Below are 25,360 nucleotides of genomic sequence, written 5' to 3'. Positions count from 1 at the left end.
AATACTTTTTAGTAAAGTTACAGAGTTTTACAACCATCACCAAAATGAATTTTAGAAACATATTTATCACCCAAAAAGAGCCTCTGCATGTGTTTGTATTCATTCAGTCCTCTCCTACCTTAGCCCTAGGTAACCACTAATCTACTTTGTCTCTATAGATTTGCTTCTCCTAGACATTTCATATAAAAGCATCCGTACAAATGTAGTCTTTTGTGCCTACTTTTTTTCTGTTGGCATAACATTTTGGAGATTATTCCATGTTGTTGCATGTATCTATCAGTCCTTTCCTTTTTCATTATTGAATAATATTCCATTGTAGGGATATACCACATTTTGTTTATCCATTCAGTAGTTATTGGACATTTGTACTTTTTCCACTTTTTTGTTATTTCCATGTTATTCACATGAAAATATTGTTATGGGCATGTGCTTTAACTTCTCTTGGGCTGATACCTAGGAATAGAATTGCAGAGTCACTTGGTAAATTTATGTGCTAAACTATTTCCGAAGTTGCTGAACCTGCTAAACTGTTTCCGAAGTGGCTGAACCATTTTACATTCCCACCAGCCATGTATAAACATTCCATTTTCTCCACATTCTAGTTAACCCTTGTCACTGTCTGTATTTTGGATTATGGCTATTTAGTGGGTATGAAATTATATCTCATTGTGATTTGGATGTTCATTTTCCTAATGATTAATGACACTGAGCATCTTTTCATGTGTTTATTGGCATTCTTACATCTTTTTTGGTGAAATATCTATTAAAATATTTCGCTTGGTTTTTTATTTCTTTTTTTTATTTGTTTAGTCAATAAGTTTATTGTCTTTATCTGAAAAATTCTCACAGAAAATTGTTCAGTTTAGCTCTTGGTGGCCTGCTCCTGAGCTCTGAGGAAGCTTGTCTTCTTTTGAACTACCTGATCTTTCTTCTGGACAAGGGACATTTTCAGATGGTTCCACTTCTTTTTTAAAACTTCTTTCTTGGGCTTCTTCTCATAGACTGGATTATCTTATATAGCAGCATGAGCTTTCTTGTACGTCTCCTTCATGTCTGAAGTTATGCTGTTCTTTATGTATTAAGAGAAATGTTTCTTGTAAGCATCTTCATCTTCTTCTGTTAGGTAACACATGTAACCTGCAGTATTTGGATCCATAATGTGCTTTCAATGTACTTCTGCATTAAATTTCTTGCTTTCAGAATCATAAACAGGAAATCGTTTAATATTGTGAGGAATCAACAAATCTCCATCCACAGCTCCTTTCAGGACCCCAAAAAAGTTTATTGGTAGTTCTGGCAAGGCCTGCATCCAAATAGCAGGTAAAGGCACCTGGCTGACCATCAATGGTTTTTACATTGGGTTCATCTCCAGTCATCTCCACTTGGACTTCTTAGATCTTGTCCATGCCAAACCTAGCAAGAGGCCAGAACAATATGCTATAGCATAATTTGTCAGGTCAACCTTCACACCATATTTTGGCAGTTCACATGCATAAGCTGCATACATTATCATATTCCTTCCTATATGAGCATAAGCAATTTGACAAATGATATCTCTATTTGTTACACAAACTACCACCCTGTATTTAGGCATGGTGTACTTATTTTTATCCTATATCTCCAAGCATTTCTGAGCATAGTAATCAGTTTCACCCTGTTGTCGTCTTCTACATTTCACTTAGTATCTCTTAAAGTAGGCCTTACTCTTGACAACTTTAACAAACCCCATCCTGAGAAACAGAAACTCATCTGTGGCTCAACACAGACCCACAGATCCAGCAACACTGGGGGTGGAGGGGAGGTGGGGCGGGGAAGAAGGCCTTTTACCTGTTTTTTGTTTTGTTTTGTTTTGTTTTGAGATGGAGTCTTGCTCTGTCGCCCAGGCTGGAGTGCAGTTGCTCAATCTCGGCCTACTGCAAGCTCCGCCTCCCGGGTTCACGCCATTCTCCTGCCTCAGCCTCCCCAGTAGTTGGGACTACAGGCGCCCGCCACCATGTCCAGCTGTTTTGTATTTTTAGTAGAGACGGGTTTCACTGTGTTAGCCAGGATGGTCTCGATTTCCTGACCTCGCGATCCACCCGCCCCAGCCTCCCAAAGTGCAGGGATTACAGGCATGAGCCACCATGCCCAGCCTACCTGTTTTAATTGAGTTGTCTTACTAAGTTGTAAATGCTCTTTATATATGTTGAATACAAGTTATTTATCAGATATCTCATTTGCAAATAATTTTTTTCTAGTATATGGCTTGTGTTCTCATTTCTGAGTGATGTCTTCTGAAGTGCAAAAGTTTCAAATTTCGATGAAATCAAATTTACCAATATTTTATTTTATGGATTGTGCTTTTTAGGTGTCATATCTAAGAATGTGCTGCCTAACCCTTTATAGTATTAATATTAACTCATACATTTAGGTTTATAATCCATTTGAATTTAACTTTTTTGTAGGATGTAAGATGAGTCTAAATTCATCTTTTTGCAGGTTGTTACCTAACTGACCCTGCACCATTTATTAAAAAGACCATCATTTCTCCCATTGAATAACTAGGGTGAAACTGATAACTTTGTTAGAAATTGACCTTAAATGTAAGGGTTTATTTTTGGACTATCAATTTTGTTTCACTGACTTGTACAGATGTTCCTCAACTTATTATGGAGTTACATAGTGATAAACCCATCATAAGTTGAAAATGTCATTAAGTCAAAAATGGACATTTTGTTGATATGATGGGATACAAAAACACAAAATACAATACCAAAGAAGGCTGACAACACAGTTCATTTTAGAATATTGGTTGTTTGCCCTTGTTATTGCATGCCTGACTGGGAGCTGTGGCCCACCACCACTGCCCAGAATTGCAAGAGAGTATTATACTACATACCAGTAGTCTGGGAAAAAAAAATCTAACTTCAAAATTCAAGGTATGGTTTATGCTGAATGCATAACATCATTCCATTGTAAAGTTAAAAAAAAATTCATAAGTCAAACCATTATAAGTTACAAACCATCTGTGTGTCTATACTTATGCCAGATTATTGTACCTTCATAGTAAATTTAAAAATCAGGAAGTGGAAGTTCTTCAACGTTGGATTTTTCCAAAACTGTTCTGGTTATTCTCATTCTTTTGCATTTCCATGTAAATTTGAAGACTACTAATTTGCAATAATTCTTGCTAGGATTTTGTTAGGTACCACATTAAACCTGTACTTTAATTTGATGAGAATTGATATCTTAACAATATTGACTTTTACAATCCATAAACATGGAATGTTTCTCCATTTATTAAAGTTTTTAATGTTTCTTTCAGATGTGTTTATAGTTTTTGGTGTTTAAGTCTTGTATCAATTTTGTTAAACTTATTTCTAATTACTTTATTATTTTGTTTCTATTGTGATTAGAATTGTTTTTGTAATTTCATTTTCAGATTGTTAAGTGCTAGGATATGGAAATACAGCTGATTTTTGTATATTGACTTTGTATTCTGCAAACTTGCTAATTTATTAGTTCTAGTAGTGTTTTGTAGATTCCTGAGAATTTTCTTCATACAGGATAATGTCATCTACAAATAAGAAAAGTTCAACTTGTTCATTGCCAATGTAGATGCCATTTATTTCCATTGCCTAAATGCATTGGCCAGGACTTCCATGAATATGTTGAATAAAAGTGATAACAGCAGAAACGCTTGTGTCGTTTCCAGTTTTAGGGGGAAAAAATACTATTAAATACAATGTTAGCTGTAGGTTTTCTGTAGATGTCTTTTATTAGGCCAAAGAAGTTCACCGTGTTAGCCAGGATGGTCTCAATCTCCTGACCTTGTGATCCACCTGTCTCAGCCTCTCAAAGTGCTGGGATTACAGGTATGAGCCACCATGCTGGCCTTGTTGAGAGTTTTAAATCATAAATGAGTGAGTTTTGTCAAACGCTTTTTCTGACTTGATTGAGGTGGTTATGTATTTTTGTCCTTTATCCTATTAACACGATACATTACATTAACCGATTTTTGGATGTTTAAGCAATTATGTGCTCCTGCGATACAGTGTAGTCAATTATGCTATATAATCCTTTTTACTTAATTGCTGGATTTGAACTGCTAAAATTTTGTTGAGGGTGTTTATGTCAATATACATGAAATATAGCAGTATAATTTTCTTTTATTGTGGTATCTTTGATTAGTTTGTATAACGGGGTAATATTGGCTTCACAGTATGAATTAGAAACTATTCCCTTTTCTTCTATTACCTTGAATAGTTTGTGAAGTATTGGCATTAATTTTTCTTTTTTCTTCTTTTGTTTTGTTTTTCTTTTGAGACAGTGTCACTGTCTCCCAGGCTGGAGTGCAGTGGCACAATCACGGCTCACTGCAGGCTCCGCCTCCCGGGTTCACGCCATTCTCCTGTCTCAGCCTCCCGAGTAGCTGGGACTACAGGCGCCCGCCACTGCGTCTAGATAATTTTTTTGTATTTTTAATACAGACGGGGTTTCACCATGTTAACCAGGATGGTCTCGATCTCCTGCCCTTGTGATCTGCCCACCTCGTCCTCCCAAAGTGCGGGGATTACAGGAGAAAGTAATCCAGATATTTCAGCCTCTGGGCCTAGTTGTTTCTTCATGGGAAATTTTTTAGTTATTAATCCAATAGTTTTGCTTGTTATAAGTCTATTCAATTTTCTATATCTTCTTTAGTCAGTGTTAGTAATTTGTGTCTTTCTAGGAATTTGACCATTTCATCTTAGTTACCTAATTTGTTAGCACAAGTTTGTTCACAGTATTCTCTTTCTTTTAGTGTCTGTAGAGATTGTGTGATGTCCCCTCTTTAATTCCTGGTTTTGGTAATTTATATCTTTTCTCTCTTTTTTCCCCCTTAGTCAATTTTGTTGAACTTTTAAGGTGCCAACTATTGTTTGCATTGAGTTTTCTTTAGTGCTTTCTGTTTTCCATTTCATGGATTTCTACTTCTTTTTAAATTTTTCTTTCTTTCTTTTCTCCAGGGGTATTTGTGCTTAGTTTGTTTTCTTTTCTATTTTCTTTTTTTTTCTTTTTTTTTTTTTTTTGAGACGGAGTCTCGCTCTGTCGCCCAGGCTGGAGTGCAGTGGCCAGATCTCAGCTCACTGCAAACTCCACCTCCCGGGTCCACGCCATTCTCCTGCCTCAGCCTCCCAAGTAGCTGGGACTACAAGCGCCCGCCACCTCGCCCGGCTAGTTTTTTGTATTTTTTAGTAGAGACGGGGTTTCACCATGTTAGCCAGGATGGTCTCGATCTCCTGACCTCGTGATCCACCCGTCTCAGCCTCCCAAAGTGCTCTTTTCTATTTTCTTAAGGTGAAAGATTAAGTTATTAATTTGATATATTTCTTATATTCTACTATCAGGTTAAAGATACAAACGACTCTCTTCCTAAGCACTGCTTTTGCTGCATCCCATGAATTTTGATTGGTTGCTTTGTTTTCTTTCAGAATAAAATATTCTAAGTTTCTTTGTGATTTCTTCTTGAACCCATGAGTTAGTAAGAAGTGTGTGGTTTAATTTTTTAATGTTTATGGATTCCCAAATTTATTTCAGTTTTTTCTTCTAATTTAATTCTGTCATAGTTAGAGAACATACTTGATCTGACCCCAGGCTTTTTTAAATTTAAGACAGTCTCGCTCTGTTGCCCAGGCTGGAGTGCAGTGGCGTGATCTCAGCTCACTGCAAGCTCCACCACCCGGGTTCACGTCATTCTCCTGCCTCAGCCTCCTGAGTAGCTGGGACTACAGGGGCTCACCACTATATCTGGCTAATTTTTCGTATTTTTAGTAGAGACGGGGGTTTCACCGTGTTAGCCAGGATGGTCTCGATCTCCTGACCTCATGATCCACCCGCCTCGGCCTCCCAAAGTGCTGAGATTATAGGCATGAACCACTGCACCCGGCTCTCAGCCTTTTTAAGTTATTGAATCTTGTTTATTTCCTAGCATGTGATCTTTTCAAGAAAATGTATTATGTATGCTTTTAATCAGTTGAAAGAAAAATATACTTTTTAGTATGTAATTACCTTTATTGGTGGTCTTTATTTATTCATGTCAATTTGAGTCACTGTCTAGTGTCATTTTCTTTCATCCTGAAGAACTTCCTTCAGTAATAATTTTCCCGTTTTGTCTTTTTTTCTCTGAGACTTCCATTTCATGTATTTTGATATGTTTGATGGTTTTCTGTATATCTCTGCAGCTCTGTTTATTTTTCTTCATTTTCACTTTTGTCCTTCAGATTAGATAATTTTTATTGATCTATCTTATAAGTTTTCTGATTATTTCTCCTGCTAGCTCAAATCTGTTGTTGAATACCTCCAGTGAATTTTTATTTCATTTAATGTATTTTTTAATCCCCAAATTTCCTTTTCTTCTATTTAAAAAATAATTTTTACTGCTTCATTTATATTCTCTATTTACTAGGTAATTGTCATCATGTTTTTCTTTAATTCTTTAAACATGCTTTTCTAAATATTCTGTAAATGTAATTATGATAGTTGCTTTTTCTTCTAAGTCCAACTTGGGCCCTCACAAAGGTAGTTTCTAATAAACATCTCCTTCACTCTGTATGAGTCACACTTCCTAGTTCTTTCATGACTTGTAATCTCTTGTTGAAACTGAACATTTTGGATACTACATTGTTGAAATTCTGAATTCCAAATCCTCTCTCCTACTGGTTGTATTTGTTATTATTTTTTGCTTGCTTGCTTCCTTGTTTACTTGTTTTGTGACTTGCTTGGAATAATTCTGTGGAATCTATCTCATCATATAGTACAGCCACTGATGTCTCTGCTCAGTTTGTTGTTTATGAAATCTCTGTTTTCATTTTTAAGCCTATCATTTTAGTGGTCACCTTTGGATCTATATATCATCATCAGTTAATAATTGGTAAGAGCTTGTGCTTAAACATTTTCTCTCAGTAAAGTTTCCACCTTTTTTGTTGTTTTCTTTTCTTTTCTTTTCTTTTTGAGACTGAGTCTCATTCTGTCACCCAGGCTGGAGTGCACTGGTGTGATCTCGGTTCACTGCAACTTCTGCCTCCCAGGTTCAAGCGCTTCTTCTGCCTCAGCCTTGGGAGTAGCTGGGATTACAGGCACATGCCACCATACGTAGCTAATTTTTGTATTTTTAGTAGAGATGGGGGTTCACCAGGTTGGCCAGACTGGTCTCGATCAACTGACCTCAGGTGATCCACCTGCCTCGGCCTCCCAAAGTTCTGGGATTTAGGCATGAGCCACTGCGCCTGACCAGTTTCCACTTTTACCACTGGATCTGTGTATGGATTGGAAAACACATTTAAAGCTAAGACACTATTCTCCAACTTTTACTTCCTGTTGTACCTCTTCATGCCTCCTCCAAATGTGTATAAGGTCTCACATTCAATCTGGGGCATGCAGAGGGACAGGTTTTTCTCCAACCTTTCTGGCTCACCAGCTACCATTATTTTGCTCATCTATAAAACAAGAGAGTTGAATTAAATGCCTTTTTTTTTTTTTTTTTTTTTGAGACAGAATTTCACCCTTGTGGCCCAGGCTGGAGTGCAATAACATGATCTCGGCTCACTGCAACCTCCTCCCCCTGGGTTCAAGCGATTTTCCTGCCTCAGCCTCTCGATTAGCTGGGATTACAGTCATGCACCACCATGCCTGGCTCATTTTGTATTTTTTTTTAAGTAGAGACAGGGTTTCTCCATGTCGGTCAGGTTAATCCTGAACTCTTTGACCTCAGGTGATCCACCCACCTCAGCCTCCCAAAGTGCCGGGATTACAGGCATGAGCCACCGTGCCTGCCCTAAATGATGATTTCTAAATTCTTTCCTGGCTGCAAATGTAAAACTCCTATGTACCATAGACACACTATTGTATTTGTTTTACTCTTGAAATAGTGCAGTGCTTCTCTCCTAGTAATGGTGGATCAGGAAATTCTGACTGTCTGCTAAGATCAACTGAAAAACCTGGACACAGCATAAAAATACATCTTATTGATGCATTAGAAAGCTAATAAGGTAGTGAGGAATTATGGAAACCAAAACCAAGAAGAAGAATGAAAGCCAGAGGAAAAAAAATAACAAAAGCTTCCTTTGAGAGTTTCTTTTCTCCTCAGGCCATCATATATTCCAAAAATTCGTGGCTGAGAGTCTAAGAAGATCAACTGAATTTTTGCCAGATTTACAGATTTGGGAAAATAGAAGTTCCCAGTCCAGCAAGGAAAGCATGGTGATGTAGTAAACTTCATGACTCTCAGTTGAAATCCCAAAGGGCTACAATAAGGTGAAAAATAACCAATAGGTTCTTGCAGAGGTTGAAACCCCAGCTACAAGTTATTTCAATTCATGATTAGATTAAGATCACTTAGCATTACAAGTATTCCTGACTGCCTGCCAAAAGCAAACATAAGTTCCTATTAAAGAAAGATATCATTCTAGGTTTCAGATTATCTCTACATTTTATAAAAATGCAATATCCTGCACTCAATTGAAAATAACCAGGATCTGTGGCATACACTTATGGTCCCAGCTACTCAGGAGACTAAGGTAGGAGGACTGCCTGAGCTCAGGAGCTAGAGGCTGAAGTGAACCATGATCATGCCACTGCACTCCAGCCTGGGAGACAAAGTGAGACCCCGTCCCTAAAACAACAACAAAACCAAAAACCAAAAAGCAGGAGAACGAGGACACATGACTGAAGGCTGAGTATCAAGAGAAACAAAAAATAAAAAAAAATGCCTAGCGGGTATCTGGAAAATGGAATTTATAGGCAAGGATTTGAAGATATCTATTCTTACTATGTTCAAAATTCAGATTAAGATTTTTGTCTGGGCCGGGTGTGGTGGCTCACGCCTGTAATCCCAGCACTTTGGGAGGCCAAGGCAAGTGAATCATGAAATCAGGAGATCGAGACCATCCTGGCTAACATGGTGAAACCCCATCTCTACTAAAAATACAAAAAATTAGCTGGGTGTGGTGGCGGGCACCTGTAGTCCCAGCTACTCAGGAGTCTGAGGCAAGAGAATGGCGTGAACCTGGGAGGCAGAGCTTGCAGTGAGCCGAGATTGTGCCACTGCACTTCAGCCTGGGCGACAGAGTGAGACTCCGTTTCAAAAAAAAAAAAAAAAAGATTTTTATCTGAAACTAAAACATATTTAAAAAGAAAAAACTGAATGGAAATTCAAGAACTTTAAAAACAATAACATATTTAACTTAGATAAATTGAAGAAAGAGAGAAATATTGTCCTGAAAAATATAACCAAAAAACCTCAAATTGAAGTCAAAAAGAATAAAATTGGACTGTAAGAGAAAGAAAAATAGTGAAAAGGACTGAGATACATATAGTTGCAATACTGGAAGGAGAAGAGAAAGACAATGTGGTAGAAGCAATATTTCAAGAGACAATGGTTGGGAGTTTTCCAAAACCAGTAAAAGATATAAAGCCCAATATTATAAAAGGTCTATAAACTCCAGCACTATAAATATAAAGAAAATTATATTTAGGACATCACAGCAAAGTTGCTGAAAGCCAAAATCATAGAAGAAATCCTAAAACTGGACAGAGAAAAATGATATTACCTTCATTGAAGAGAAAAATTATACTAATAGTTGTCTTCACTAAAAAAAAAAAAAAAAAAAAAAAAAAAATGCAGAAGCAAGAATACAATGAGATTATAGCTTCAAAATAATGAGAGAAAATAACTACAAACCTGAAGTTCCATATTCAGTGAAAATATCTTTTGAAAGTGAAAGTGGTAAGAAAGACATCGCCAGAGTCTAGGTAAGGCAATAGAGTGGTAAGAACTTTTCGCTAAAGACATTTAATGAAAATTATAAAAAGCACTTTTTAGGAAGACAATAAATAATCTCAGAAGATATTCAGAGATGCAAAAAGGAAGGAAGAGCAAGAAAAAGGATAAATATGCACCTAAATCTAAGTTGATGTTGACTATATAAGACAATAATAAATTATAATATCTGTGGAATATTAAAATATGTAGAATTAAAATACATAAGAAGATAATAATGTAGGAGAAGAGATGGTGATAAATGGAATTTAAATGTTCTTAGGATTTTGCATTGTCTAGCAAAAGGTGAAAGTACACATTTTTATTAGACTTTTCTAAGGCAAAGGATTTCGTCATCTCTAGGAAATAATGTTAAGAAATTTGTTAAGTAAATTCAAGTAAATTTAAGTAAATTCTGAATGTCTAGTAGTCTCTTGCCAATTTTAATTTTTGGTATGTTTCTCTATTTGGATATAGTACATATGAAAAAAATTTAAAAAACTGACATTTCAAGGAAAACTTCAAAGAATCATCCAAAAACTAAAATTCAACTTTATATTTATTTATCTGCTTAGAGAAAATTACCTGAAGATGACTTTGAAGCAAAAGATAATCCCTGTTTTGAGGTTGGAAGTTTTGGAAAGGACACAGCCATTTTAATCCATTTCTGGCTGGAGAGCATAAGGTACAAATCTAATTACTATGCTTTTACAGCAGTGCATATGAATTCATGCTTTTAACAGGCCAATTTGCTTGAAAGGCTGTGAATCATTTCCTGAGTTTGGGTATTATTACCTGTCTTCAAACAAAGGCAGGTGCAGAAGAGATAACTGAAAGAAAAAGGGATAGATGACTTGGTCTTGACTGGACAGTTCTGTGACCCAGTTGGGATAGAAGGTTCTTGAAGGTAGGAATCAGTGCCTATGTTCATGGGCAGTTCTTGGAAGGAGCTAATTGTTGTGTAGAGGAAAAGGACGCTGACTGGGCTGAGACACAGATAAGGAGGGTTGCCATCTTGTTTCTACTACTGACTAGCTTTGTGTCATTGGGAAAGTCATTTTGTAACTCTAATCATTAGTTTTCTTTTCAGTAATATGGGCAAAGTAATTTAGCTCATAGATTTAGTGTGAGAACTGGTAATGTGTATGAAAGCGTTTTGTAAACAGAAAAGTATATACAAGTGTAGGGCATTATTTTTGTTTCAAAACATACATCACACAATCCAAATCAAGAGTATTTATCAGTAGTTACAAAGAGGTGAACAAATTTACAGTAAGTATGAAACAGCCAAACTGCAAAACTAGTTAAAACTAGTTGCTTAAACACCTCTTGGGGGGAAAAAAAAAACAAATTTTCATAGTCAGTAGGCCATGGGAAGAATTTTTTTACACTGATAGTAGTACTACAGAACTGTCAGCTTCTAAATTTGATTCTCTTTCATTAGGTGATCTGTTAGATTCAGTGTCTATTTTACTCAGGTTCTTGTAAAACATCCAAGAAAACACCCAAAAACAGAATGTTCACATGATCAGATTTTCAATAACCTGTTAAGTAGCTTAATGCATAACTTTATGAGCAAATCATATATTATCAAAGGAGAAACAAGTATATCCATTTAGATTGTTTTATTTTTCGTGTTTAGACCAATTGATTTGTTATTCTGGGATGATGAACAACAATATTTTCTTATCTAATTTAAAGAAGCATAGGGAAATTGTGTTTGGGAATGTGTTATATTTAGATTTCTGCGAAAATATAAAGGTGTAAAATTTCGAGCTACGGAGGATGGAGTTTCCAAAAGATCTTTCATTTCAGCCTCTTAGGTTTTCTGCGTGGAATACAGATGTGAGGAAAGATAGCCTTTCCTGATGTTCTGATGTTCATATCTACTGTGATTTTATTTAGAGAATCAGATTTTGTTAGCTTGGGAAAAGATGGAAGACCAGAATGAAAGGAAGGCAAGATACTTTTCAAGTGACTATTATTCCATGTTGGAAAGCCTTGTTTTATTTTTTCAAAATACTTTTTGTATCAATGGCCATTAAGTGATTTTGAAATTATTATAAATATGTGGACCTGATGAGGTATTTTCCTGATTAATGCCACACAGAAATTTGTGTTGTTTAATATTTTATGATACCAAGTATCATTAGATCATAATAATGCATTGGTTATTAAATAAGTGACTAAGTTATATATTTTGGAGAGAGATTTCAAGAGGTAGACCGGATAAGGCTCAGATTATAGTCTTAAAGAGTTAATAAATTATGAAGTCCTATATCGAAAATAAAGAAATAACCACTATGGCTTCTTAGAATATTCAAAAGATTAAGAAGCTTAGAAATTATTTTCTGATGGGTGGCAGTGGCTCACGCCTGTAATCCCAACTCTTTGGAAGGTCGAGGTGGGTGGATCACTTGAGGTCAGGAGTTCGAGACCAGCCTGGCCAACACAGCGAAACCCCATCTCTACCAAAAATATAAAAATTTGCTGGGTATGGTGGTGCATGCCTGTGATCCCAGCTACTTGGGAGGCTGAGGCAGGAGAATTGCTTGAACCCGGGAGGCGATGGTTGCAGTGAGCCGAGATCATCCTACTGCTGCACCCCAGCCTGGGTGACAGAGCAAGACTCCCTCTTAAAAAAAAAAAAGAAAGAAAGAAAGAAATTATTTTCTCAGGGTGAATATTGTTTCCCTCTTTGCAGGCCTTACTCAACTCTGCTATTTTTCCCTCCTTGCTTTCTCCTTCTGCCTCCGCCTTCCACTTCATTTGCATCTTGCCTCCTCCAGACGCATCTCCAGCTTCCACCACTCCTCCTTCAACTGCTTTTTAGGCCAAAACACAACTGTATTATCAGTAAGACTAATGTGATGGTCAGTCATATCACGGAGTTCTCTGGATCTATTACAAAGCCTTATCTTCTAGTTTACTCATCTAATTAATTTCAACTTTCCACTTGGCTTTGTGTATGTAGATCTAGCAACAAAAACACCTAACCAAAACATTTTTTTTCTTTTTGTTTCTTTCTCTCTTTCTCTTTCTTTTTTCTTTCTTCCTCCCCCTTCCTCTCTCTCTTCCTTACTTCTTCTCTCCTTCCCTCCTTTCCCTCCCTTCTTTTCTTCCTTCCTCCCTCCCTTCCTTCCCTCCTTTCTGCCTGGCCAGAAATTGGGTGAAATGATACTTTAGTATTTCTTAGTTGTCGTTCCCAATTCTTTACTGCATCTCTTCTGAGTTTTATGTCACCTGAGGCTTTGAATGAATATCAGAAGTTCCTAAAGTATCTACCATGAGAACACAGAGTTCTAACAGCTAACAGATTCTCGTGGAGACAGATTTGTCATCTACCACAGAAGCAGAAGGGCTAGGCTGCATCGTTTAAATTCAGCCCAAGGTGTCAGATGGGAGTTTGAGTCAAATAATAGGGAGAGGGTAATAGCATTCCCCCCAAACCCCTCGTACTAAAGTGGTTCCAAAATTCTGAAAAGTCTTTAACTTTTATTTATTGGGTACAACATGGGCAATGTAAAAAAAGTTGCATATACCAAGGACTAAAATACAGAGGGTTCAGACTCATAGAAATATCTTTCAAGTGTGCTCAATGTAGTAAGATGAAACAGAATCTAATATTACTCACAAATATTTCATATTTATCAAAAGTATGTCTTCTGTTAAAAAGTGCCTGCTGAGGTAGTTTGGAGAAAAATAGAGCTGACTAAGCCTTTGAATCATGTAATCAATTTGGTTGGTTGCAAAAAAAAAAAAAAAAAAAGGAAATTTAAAGTTTTCGTTGTTTTATGGTTTTATGTTTTTGTTTTGTTTCTTGAGAAAAAGTGAGGACCTGACTCAGTCTTACCTAAATTTTCAAGAAAATGGAAGCATTTAGATTGGTGCAAAAGTAATTGCAGTTTTGGCAACTACTTTTGATGGTGAAAAACGCAATTACATTTGCATCAATCTAATAATATCAGTTATTTTTGGATAGCAAATATGCAATTACCACCAATACCACCACCACCCTTCAAGCAGCCTAGGGGATCTGTTTTCTTTGACCCACAGCCTTATACAGGCTGCCCCACACCGTGCAGATGCAATCCTTATAGGCACAGGAGCTGGATTTGGGAGTTGAGTAGGCATGACTCCCATGCGTGCATCTATGATCCTATACAAATACTTCTGGTTGGTGAGTCTCAGTTTGAACATTTTTAAGAGAAAGAGAAGAGAGAAAGACAAAAAAAAGAGCAAGAGAGAAAAAGACAGAGAGAGGAAAATCATGATGCCTATGGCACAGGTGTTGAGCAATGTGAAAACGAAAATGTATGAAATGTGCCTGTTTACACCTAAGTGCTCAATTATTTTATTTTATTTTATTTATTTATTTTTTAGATGGAGTGTTGCTCTGTCACTCAGGCTGGAGTGCAGTAGCATGATATTGGCTCACTGTAACCTCCACGTCCCAGGTTCAAGCAATTCGCCCTGCCTCAGCTTCCCGAGTATCTCGGATTACAGGCATAAGCCACAATGCCTGGCTAATTTTTGTATTTTTCAGTAGAGACAGGGTTTCAGCCATGTTGGCCAGGCTGGTCTTGAACTCCTGACCTCAGGTGATCCACCCACCTCAGCCTCCCAAAGCACTGGGATTACAGGCGTAAGCCACGACACTCGGCCTCAATAAATTTTAGTTGTTATATTATTAGTCGTAAAGGTTAAACAAAATATATAAAACACTTCATTTTATTTTATACATTTTGGTAAAGTTTCTTTGGATTAAAAAATATTGGGGGAGAATCAATCCACTGATAAGAAAGCCAGAATATTTTAATATCAGGGGAGAACTTTTAACAAAAGGTGATAGTTACTGAAATTGATCCTCTAGGAGAAGAGAGTAGAACTGAGGCTGGAGAAAGCTCTTCATGCAAAATGGACTCATTAATAATGGGACATGGGCTTCAGGACTCTATTCCAATAACTACCCTGTGATTTACATGCTCTGGCATTGGTGAATATGTTATATTTTTTGCACAGCTTATTGGTGGAGAAATAATTCTTTCCTATGCTATTTCATTTTGAGGTGATCTGTATCCAACTTTCTTAGCCTATTTCACATCCAAAAGTTTTTCATAACAAGACTAAAACAAAGCTAATTTTAGCTGGATGAGGATCATAGCCATTTATGGTTTGACACTAGTTAGCCTGAGAAGAGATTGAAAATGACTTCAAGAAGATTGAATATGTTTCAAAACATCTTTGTTTCCACATGAGGAGCAAATCTACTATCTATGTGATAGTCCGCAAAGAGAAAAGAATGTCTTTCCAAATCTCTAAATTGAGGATTTTACTTAATGATATCATTTGATATGTAGCTGAAGTTGTTAAAGTTTATCTAATATTTATGGTAACCCCATGGTACGTACAGTATAGAAGAAAGAAAATGGGCTTTGGAGTTGGATCTGAATTGCAAATCCAACTCTTTAACCTCTTAACTACCCACCTACCCAACTCTACCTTTTTCCTTTATCTGTAAAATCAGAATATTAATGCCTTACATATAAGATTGTGGCAGTGATTAAATGTTTAAAAGCACATAAAATGCTTAGAACAGTAACTATTACATAATGCTCACACAATCATGGCATAAATAGTAATTCTATTTTGCTTTCTAGTAATGAAATTATTTATTGGATTGTCATTAACTAACTTCTTTTTAATACTTTCAGTTAAATAGCTATGTATCCTAATAGAATCTTGTTAAAATGATAAACTGAAAACATGTCATCTTAGTATCCAAGGTGAATGAATCTATCTAATACCGTATTTTGTTCTTAGTGAAAACTATTACATCAAAGTTCCAATTTTTGTTCTCCAGCTCAGAAAAGAAGAAACTCAAACACGTGAAATTTTCCCTAGTTTCTTCTTCTTGGTTTCCTACATAGTGAGAAAGGCAGAACTAAAATAAATGTTTACCATGTTTCACTGTCTTTTTCACCCTATCAGAGGTTTACAATGCGTGTGTCAGAGGTCAAATTAAGTCCAAGGATGTGGCTGTCAGTGACTCAGTCAAGGAGGCGGCATCTAAGCCAACTCCAAGCCCAAGACAAAGTTAGAAAAGCATAGTTTTGGACAGGCCTCGCTTTCCATTTTGCTTCCACTTTTCTTATTTCTGGTCTTTTTTTTTTTTTTTTTTTTTTTTGGTACTCTTTTTACACTCAAACTTTTGTGGTACAAGAACAGTAAACCACGTACTGCATATTCTCACTTATAAACAGGAGCTAACCAGTGAGTACACATGAACACAAAGAAGGGAACAGACACTGGGGCCTACTTGAGGGTGGAGGGAGGGAGAAGAGTGAGGATCAAAAAACTACCTTTCAAGTACTATGCTTATTGTCATCTGAGTGAAAAAGTAATCTGTATGCCAAACCACCATGATACGCAATTTACTTACGTAACACACCTGCAAGTTTACCCCTGAACCTAAAATAAAAGTTTTTAAATAAATAAATGAAGGGCAAACACCACCAACAACAAGAAAAAAATCTTTCGTGGTAAATCATTTCTTGTCCCAGCCTTGTTATCACAGTCAGAAGTGGAGTAGAAAACTGGCCTAAAAAATAATGAGGCGGGTTCTTGTTCTATGTTGCTTACTAACTATGTAAGTGACCTTACAGAGTAAGCCACTTCTTTCGGTTTCTTGAGTTAGAGAGGCAAATGAAATTTATCAGTTTTTGTAAGTTTTATTACATTTTGACATAATATGATACGTTATCCTGGTAAGGATTTATGTTGTTTTCTTTGTTATATTTGCATTTCAATCTAAACTTGTAAAGCCCATCTAGCTAACTGGTTCTAGTGCGGGAAGTTGTCACGGGTGTCCATGTGAAGACAGTCCACCAAACAGGCTTTGTGTGAGCAACAAGACTGTTTATTTCACCTGGCTGCAGGCTGGCTGAGTCCGAAAAGACAGTCAGCAAAGGGTGGTGGGATTATCATTAGTTCTTATAGGTTTTGGGATAGGCAGTGGAGTTAGGAGCAATGTTTTGCGGACAGGGGGTGGATCTCACAAAGTACATTCTCAAGCGTGGGGAGAATTACAAAGAACCTTTTTAAGGGTTGGGGAGATTACAAAGTACATTGATCAGTTAGGGTGGGACAGAAATAAATCACAATGGTGGAATGTCACCAGTTAAGGCTTTTTTCACCTCTTTGTGGATCTTCAGTTGCTTCAGGCCATCTGGATGTACACGTGCAGGTCACAGGGGATATGATGCCTTATCTTGGGCTCAGAGGCCTGACAGAAGTGATATAATAGTCTACTATTCCTGGATCTTGACGCCCTGTCTTATGAAAGGTCAGAGTAGTATTAGTTCCCTAGACTGTAGGCAACCTATCAGTGCACCAAAATTATTGGAGGAGATTTTTAGGTCTGTAGCTGCTTTACCATTGGAAACTCAGTAAGTCTTAGGTTGGCTCAGGCAGGAGGCTGGTGAAAGAGCTGTGTTTTTGGCCAAGCGCAATAGCTCATGCCTGTAATCCCAGAACTTTGGGAGGCCAAGGCAGGTGGATCACCTGAGGTCAGGAATTGGAGAGCAGCCTGGCCAACATGGTGAAACCGCGTCTCTACTGAAAATGCAAAAATTAGCTGGGCGTGGTGGTGCACATTTGTAATCCCAGCTACTTGGGAGGCTTAGGCAGGAGAATTGCTTGAACCTGGGAGGCGGAACTTGCAGTGAGCCGAGATTGTGCCACTATACTCCAGCCCAGGTGACACAGCAAGACTCAGTCTCAATAAATAAATAAATAAATAAATAAATAAATAAATAGTTGTATTTTTTTAAAAAGAATCACAGATAATTCTGATGCTTACTCAGGGTTGTGAGTCTTAGTGACTGTGTTAAACTGGTTGAACTGCCTCCTTTCTCCACATCTGCAGAAAACACTGTGTCTTACTGGGTCTTTTAGAAAGCAGATCCTAAGACAAGGAATCAATGCTAACATTTTACGTGGGGACACAAGACCATGGCAATGAAGTCAAGAGCAAAAGATACAGGAAGCAAAGTAAGAATGGAATGCAATGTCTTATCACTTTGGCTACTACTTTATAATAAGCCACAGCAGGTCACTCAATAGAATTGTTAATTCTGTACATGAACACTTTGCAGGAAGTCTGTATGAAGAACCTCTCTCCAGAGTAACCCACAGACAGAGGAAGAATGGGAAAGGTATGTGTCTAGCTATCTCATATCTCTCACTTCTAACTGGCCAAGTTTCACTCCATGAGGAGTTAACTCCCTATCCTCTGGGCTCTGACATCTGGTGCATCCCCCATTTCTCCAGAAACAGATCCTGTATCTCACAGTGTGGTGTTTATTAAAATCTAGTAATGGAAGGGTGACCTGACATGGGTCGTTCTCATTGGTAAGATGAGAAAGAGAAAGAGAGATAAGTTGAGGGACTCCGAAAAGATGAACAATATGTCTCAATATACATAGTTATAATCCACTCTTTGGGGAAAGTTATCCGCCCCTCACCTAGGATGTGTCATAAAAGCAATTGTCCTAATGAAATGCAAAAGCTGGTTCATTTACAGCACATGCATTAAAATCCATGAGAGAGATTTCTGGGAAGCCCAACTCCAAAGAAAATGGCAATTTCTTGGAAATTTTAGTATGTACATTTGGTGTTGGGTATTATTAAGAGAGTGTGAATGGGAATTCAACTGAAAATGACTTCAAGGTCTAAAGTGTCTGCCACAGAAACAAAAATTTCAGGGAAACATATTCGAACAGAGCTGCTGGAGTTCGTTTAGCTTCTTCACAGACAGCTTGAAAGCTGTGTTTGAAATTTGTGCACACATGTAAATTGACAATTAGACCTTGGTCACAGGTATATCTTAGGCACTAGAAAATCAACTTGTAAATTTCATATCTCATTCCACTCTTTTAACCAGAGGTGAACTATTTGGTCCTCTCTTTTTCACTTTACAGGAAATACTTTTATTCTACTTGGGCATAATTTTAGCCCCTGTGCTTTTTTTTCCTTTTTTTTTTTTTTTTTTTGAGATAGTATCTCTTTTTGTCGCCCAAGCTGGAGTGCAGTGGCACAACCTTGGCTCACTGCAACCTCCACCTCCCCAGGTTCCAGCATTTCTCCTGTCTCAGCTTCCCAAGTAGCTGGGATTACAGGTGTGTGTCACCATGCCCAGCCAATTTTTGTATTTTTAGTAGAGACTGGGTTTCACCATGTTGTCCAGGCTGGTCTCAAACTCCTGACCTCAAGTGATCCACCTACCTCAACCTCTCAAAGTGCTGGGATTACAGGTATGAGCCACCACACCTGGCCTCCTGTGCTCTTATGTTGAAGTCCAGTCATAACAGAGGTAAGTCAGACCTTTGTCCAATGACTCATGAATACTTTATATTCCTTTCCATACCCTACCTCCCACCCCACCCCCATTTGAAAAAGAATAGGTAGGTAGGAAGTGACACTGATAAAAATTTCTGTCTTGATAGCCCAGGATGATACAAACTTACGAATGATAGACATTTATATGCTCCGTATATATCTTCTGACAAATTATGTGTTTTCTTTATCTTGAACCATGCAGTTCATTGCTAGCCTCTCTCAAAATGCACAGGGAGAAGAATGATAGTTAAATCTTTGTGACCATTTGAAATCTAATTTAAATATGTATCCAAAAAATTGAGTTATAGTATCACTTAGATTGGGTGCAATCGTGTCAAAGATAGTTTATATATTGCAAAGGAATGGGTCATAAAATAAGAGACTTTCCCCATCACCCTTGGAGATCTGTTTATTTGGCAATTAATAACGGACTAGAGTATCTTTCTAAAATCGTGTCCCATGACTTCAAAATTTAATCTCATATTGAATTCATTTTTATATATTTTTAACATCCTGTACTCCATTTAGCTGTCAGAATGAGCCTTTTAAAAGGATGAATCACATCTTGATGCTTGTGACGTCTCAATACTCTAGTGGTTTCCCATCACATTTAGAATAGAGTCTAAAGTTGGGGCCCTACAGGGCCCTATGTGATCTGGCCCTTGGCCAGCTCACTGATATGAACATCCAGTACTCTCTTACCCACTCTGTTTTAGCCACACTGAGCTTCCAGAGTGAGACAGAGCAGACTTAAACTAGTGGTTACCAAAAGTAGATAGATTTGAGACATATTTTGGATGCAGAACAGATAGGTCTTACTGACAGATTAAATTGGAAAGCTGAAGAAAAACAGAAATAAAGAAAACACAAGACCAAATACCACATGTTCTCAGTTATAAGTGGGAACTAAATGATGAGAACTCATGAACACAAACAAGGGAACAGCAGACATTGGGTTCTACTTGAGGGTGGGGGTAGGAGAAAGGAGAGGAGCAGAAAAGATAACTGTTGGGTACATGGCTTAATGTCTGGTTGATGAAATAATGTGTACAACAAACCCCCCCGATACAAGTTTACCCATGTAACAAACCTTCATACGCACCCCTGAACCTGGAATAAAACTTTAAAAAAGAAAAGAATAATTTTGGGTTATAATAGTGACAATAAATATTAGCTCTTTCTATGAGTACTATCCCACGTTAGTAAGAACTAGATAAATGATCACACTGAATATGTGGCAGTGATAAATCCTGCTTTAGTTTGCATGTTAGGTGCTGTATTAGGGTCAGAATTTAGTGTTCTCTTCCTCACCTGTGAGTCAGCAGTTCTCCCAGTTTTATGGATGGCAGAACCGTTTATCTTTGGAAGAGCTGCCACTGCTCAAGTTCATGATTTACTTTAGCATTTCCAATATTTCTTGAAGTTGGTTCCCAAACCACAGCCAATGGAATATTCATTTTGAAATGCAAGCCAAATTCCTCTCTGGAGATAGGACCTAAGAATCTTCATTTTAACATGTACCCTATGATCCTTATAGATTCTGAGCTTGAAAATCACTGCTTTAACAGATTTCTTGGGAACCTATATACTCTGTTGGGTATATTAGAAGTTGAACTTGAGTTGTCTTCACCCTACCTTCACAGAGAAACTGACCGTCTCTCAGAACAAGAAAACATTTAACTGAAAGGCCTGGAGATGATGATTGAGACTGAGTTCCCCTCTCTAGGAAATGGGTTATTTTTCGTACCATGCAGGAAGGGTGTCCTTTGGCAGCCATTGTCTTGATGTATTGGGGGAAGACGATTCAGATCCATACAGCTGGTACGTCCCTACACTGCTGCTTCAGGGGGATAAACTAGGTTCCCACACACTGTGTGTCAGGCTGTGCTCCATCTCTTCTCTGGAACATGCATACCGTCTTAACAACTTATATTTGTTCTTTTTTGTTGTTGTTGTTGTTTTGACATGCTTTCACAGGGACATAGTGGAATGCCAGGTCCTGATAAAGCCAAGATAAAACAAAAAAGAAAGCAGTTCCATCACCTTTATCCTTTTTTCTTTTACAAACTTCATAAAGATTAGGAAATTCTTGAGGATTTCTTTTTTCATCATATTCAAAACCAAAACAAACAAACAAACAAAAAGTTCTGGTCTCCAATTTTAAATACAAGACAAATCCTTTACAGTCCCAGAAAGGAGGGCATTGACCAGCCTCAGCTCAGTTCCTACCTGGGGAATTCCATACATATACAAATTTAAATTCAATTTACCACATTCACATGAAAAGGGACTGGTTTTCTAAGCCCGATGATGGGAGTGACATTGAATACAAGATTGTGTAGCACTTTAAAGAACTTTCCTTTTATTAGCAGCTCCATAATCACATTAACTTAGACTGAAAATTTGAACTAATTCTTTCCCTAGAGGCTTGAGCAGTAATAATTGTAGAAATCTGTGAAAAAGGATAAATACAATTCAATAATTATATTGATAAATAAAATGAAAATCAACTAATTGTGTCATTCACTCAGATGCTCGCCTCGGCTGTTGCTGGCTTTCTGCTTCACTGCCTGCTAAACTTTTTCTGTCACACTTCAATAAATTTAATTGTGCAGAATAAATGAGCTAATTTTTGAAGTCACAGGCTCTGTTTGCAAGATAAGGGTGGTGATTTATTGACCTCTTCTAGCTCTGTAAGAGCATCACACTCCTTCTCCACTGACAACTTGGCATTGGCCGTTTTCCCTTCTGCTGGTTCCCCTCACAGCTCTTGCTAGTTCCGTCCTAACCTTCCCTCTCTCCTCTCATCTTCTTTCAAGAAATCACTGGCTGCATATCTTAAACAGTCCGACAGGCCCTGCTTCCCAATGGTTTCAGAAGAACATTCTGATCCCTGTAGTAGTTCTTTATAGGGTGATTAATTATGTTTCTATTTCTGCAGCTATCTGAACCTATCCTTCAGAACTAAAGCCTCAGGTTGTGAACTTCTACCTTTCAACATCCCACGGCGAAATCCAGCTCATCTTTAGGTGTGACACAGATAATGGAGACAATGGCTTTTGCTCTTGGACTTAAAACAGTTTCTTGCAACAGGCACACTGATGTCACACCAGATCAAAGCTCCTGATTAAACACAATGTTTCAAAGCCAGGTCACTTCCCGCATGTTGGGTCGAGATATGACAACTTAAAATATCAAAATGCCAAGAATTATTTGAATGAGCAAAATAGAATTTGCTTGTAATGTAGAGAATATGCCTTGGACCAAATGCCTTAGTGTCTGAAATAGCTTTTACATACGGTATCTCCTGCATGATGTACAGTGTATATTAATGACTGATTGTTTCCCACATAAGCCTCATATTTTTAATACATGCCAAAGAACTTGTATTCATTATACCTTCTCACAGTGTCCAGCTTCTAGGGCAATACCTGGAATTAGTAGGTGTTCAATAAATAATTGATGAATTAACACATTAATTGATTAATCAATACATCACATTGATATAAAAGCTTTCATATTAAATGAATACTTACATGTATATTTCAGCTTATTATGGGACAATTTGGAAGACATTCAATTGTATGACAAATGGTAGCATACTGATCTCCAAGTAGTGGGACCAAATTAGGGTTTAGAAGAAGCCTCTAAAGGGAGAGTAGAAAAATAACTATTTTTTAATAGAGAAGGCCTTGTAAAGCGTCATCAGGCATCTAAATGTTATCTCAATTTGTACACAAAGAAAATATGTTTCACAGCATAGCATAGCCATCTCAAGGGAGTTCCACAGACAGATCTCTCAGAGGGGTCTGTCAACCATTAGCTCAGCGTGGGCTCAGTTGTCTGCCTCACCTGGCATGAAGAAAAGCAGTGGGGCTATTTATACTGAGATTTGAGGTTCTTAGTACAATGGCTTCAATCCTCTGATTGTGGAAGCTCAGAGTCACAAATTTACAGCTGAGTAAAAGGGCTAGTAAAATATGAGAGTGTGTGTGTGTGCGTGTGTGTCTGTGTAAATTAGCTAGATCTCTTGAATATAAAGAAGGCAAACACTTTTCAATATATCTTTTTCTTTTTTTACTTTCCTCGAACTACTTTCCTCCTGTTATTTTCAAACCTTGTGCTCCACTGTCTTTTCTCCTTCAAGTGGATGCGATCGCTTTGAAGTCTGGGAATGTGGCTTGAGGAAGGGATGAGCTGGCTGCAGTGACCCAAATGAAGACTTACGTGATGGCATTGTCCTGAAGTTCAGCACTACCTGTCCTGTCTCCAGGTGTTTGCTTGCAAGAAGTCATAGTGTCATTGCAAATCAGAATAGATTCCCTGACAGGTGGAGAAGAACTTCCACACTGATGCTCTTGCTGTCATTGTTACCTTCTTTGTTGCAAAAGCAATCATTCCTTAATAATACCATGTTTAAAAGAGCCATTGAGTAAGCATAAGATTTTAATTACCTGATGTATCAGCAAAGGACAGAGGTGGTCTCTCAGAGTATTGACTATGCCCTGTTTTCCTCATGGGAAAATACCCCCTTAAACTATTAATACAACTGGAAGAACCGCTAGGTCTTTTCTACACAGCTTTCCTCATTCTTGCCAAAGTGTTTATTGAATCCTTAACTAAAACCACTTGTGCTCTTGAACTCTCTTCTTGGGAAAAAAAAAAAGAAAAAAAACTGAACGATTATTGTTTCTTTCTCAGAGGGACACAAAGAAGGATTACCACAGGAAATCCAGAGAGGCTTTAGAAGACGAGCTTGCGTTGAGATAGAAGCCGGAAGCCCACTTAGCCAACTGCCTCCATGGGACCTGGCATGAGGCGGGCTTATGACAGTAAATACTACACTGCCCCCAGTGAAAAAGAGAATTTGGCATTCGTTCTTCTGAACCCGCCATCCCTCAGCCCTGGCGCCTGGGAATTCTGCGAATCGTTGCCTGTGGCAGTGACACTGATTTGTATCTGGGTATGAACTTAAATGAAAACACGAATTGAACTCATTACTTGAGGAAGGAAACACTGCCAAATTTAACAGGATGAAATTCCAGCAGGGTGTAAGGTTTTATGGGGCTACAGTGGAATATCTCATAGAAAGGTTTCCAGTTCATAAAACACTTTCAAAACATGCTCGGCCCTTTTAAGTTGAAGCGACATTATCATTTCTATCTATGGCATTTCTCTGCAAATTGAACTCAAATATCCTTTGGGCTGACTACACAGAGAACAGAAGAAAGAAGTGGAAGAAACTTGGACTAAAGATTGCCTCCCTGAAAAGGTTTTCTTCAGGCAGAATTAGGTGAGAACAAATGACATCAGAAAATAGCATGTCAGTATACTGCTGCCAGCTCCATATGATTCAGCTTGTTTTCACAGGTATTTAATTAATTCCACAAACATATATTGAGTATCAGATGTGGGATCCTGTTCCACCCATTTGGGGTACAGTGGTCAATTAATCTACTCTCATGGCACATACATGCTGGAAGGAGAGAAAAGCAATGAATAAATGAACAAAAGGTGCAGTGTCAGGTAGTGATCACTGCTATCAAGAAAAATAAAGCAAGAGAAAATGGGATAGAAGGTGTCAGGGGTGTGGGGTGACATTTTACATAGTGTGTTTGGCAAAGATCATTCAGAGGTGGTGACATATGAACAGAAGCTTGAATGAAGTGACCTACATGTTGAATCCAGAAAGTTAATTTTATATATTTTTTGGAAGGGGGCAGGAGATAATAAGCTAGTAAAAGGGTTGGGAAATTATTTTGAATCAAGGATGCCCAGTTTAAAAAACTGTAAGAGACAGCCACTCTCTTTCTCCCAGTATAGGGCTTTTAGTGGCCATTTGAATAGCGCTCTGCACGTTTCCTTGGAATTTTCTGGTGTTCATGGCATAACAGCCAGCATGCAGTCTTCTGGCTGGACCACGTTTTACTTGCTAGCAAGGAGCAGAAGCTGTGGAAATTGGCATGTAGAGATGTAAAAGGATTTTATCCTTTTCAGCCTGGGCAGAAAATTAGAGAGAAAAGTAGGTGGGAGTCAGAAAAACACGAAATGAGAAAGAAAAGTATAATCTGAGTGAGTTCTCTTTTTTTTTTTGTTTTCTATGTTTATCTTTCCACAGCTTTTTCACTGGCTCTGTTAAAAAGCAAATATCATTGCAAACTTCATTTCATTTTCTCTCAACAGATG

General features: G+C 37.7%; 1 long non-coding RNA gene and 1 pseudogene across 1 annotated transcript in view; one reads left to right on the top strand and one right to left on the bottom strand.

Moving 5' to 3' along the window:
* Positions 1 to 862: 862 nt before the first annotated feature.
* LOC103222092 (large ribosomal subunit protein uL18 pseudogene) lies at positions 863 to 2,723 on the bottom strand (annotated as a pseudogene).
* A 20,293-nt stretch (positions 2,724 to 23,016) lies between these two features.
* The window catches only part of LOC140708926 (uncharacterized), a 36,113-nt gene continuing 33,769 nt past the window's right edge, over positions 23,017 to 25,360 (top strand). Inside the window, exon 1 of the long non-coding RNA XR_012089239.1 lies at positions 23,017 to 24,467. This is a non-coding gene — a long non-coding RNA (uncharacterized lncRNA). The remainder of the gene's footprint in view (positions 24,468 to 25,360) is intronic.

Source organism: Chlorocebus sabaeus, chromosome 17, assembly GCF_047675955.1.
Source record: "Chlorocebus sabaeus isolate Y175 chromosome 17, mChlSab1.0.hap1, whole genome shotgun sequence".
Taxonomy (NCBI): domain Eukaryota; kingdom Metazoa; phylum Chordata; class Mammalia; order Primates; family Cercopithecidae; genus Chlorocebus; species Chlorocebus sabaeus.
This window is presented reverse-complemented; position numbering and strand designations above follow the sequence as displayed.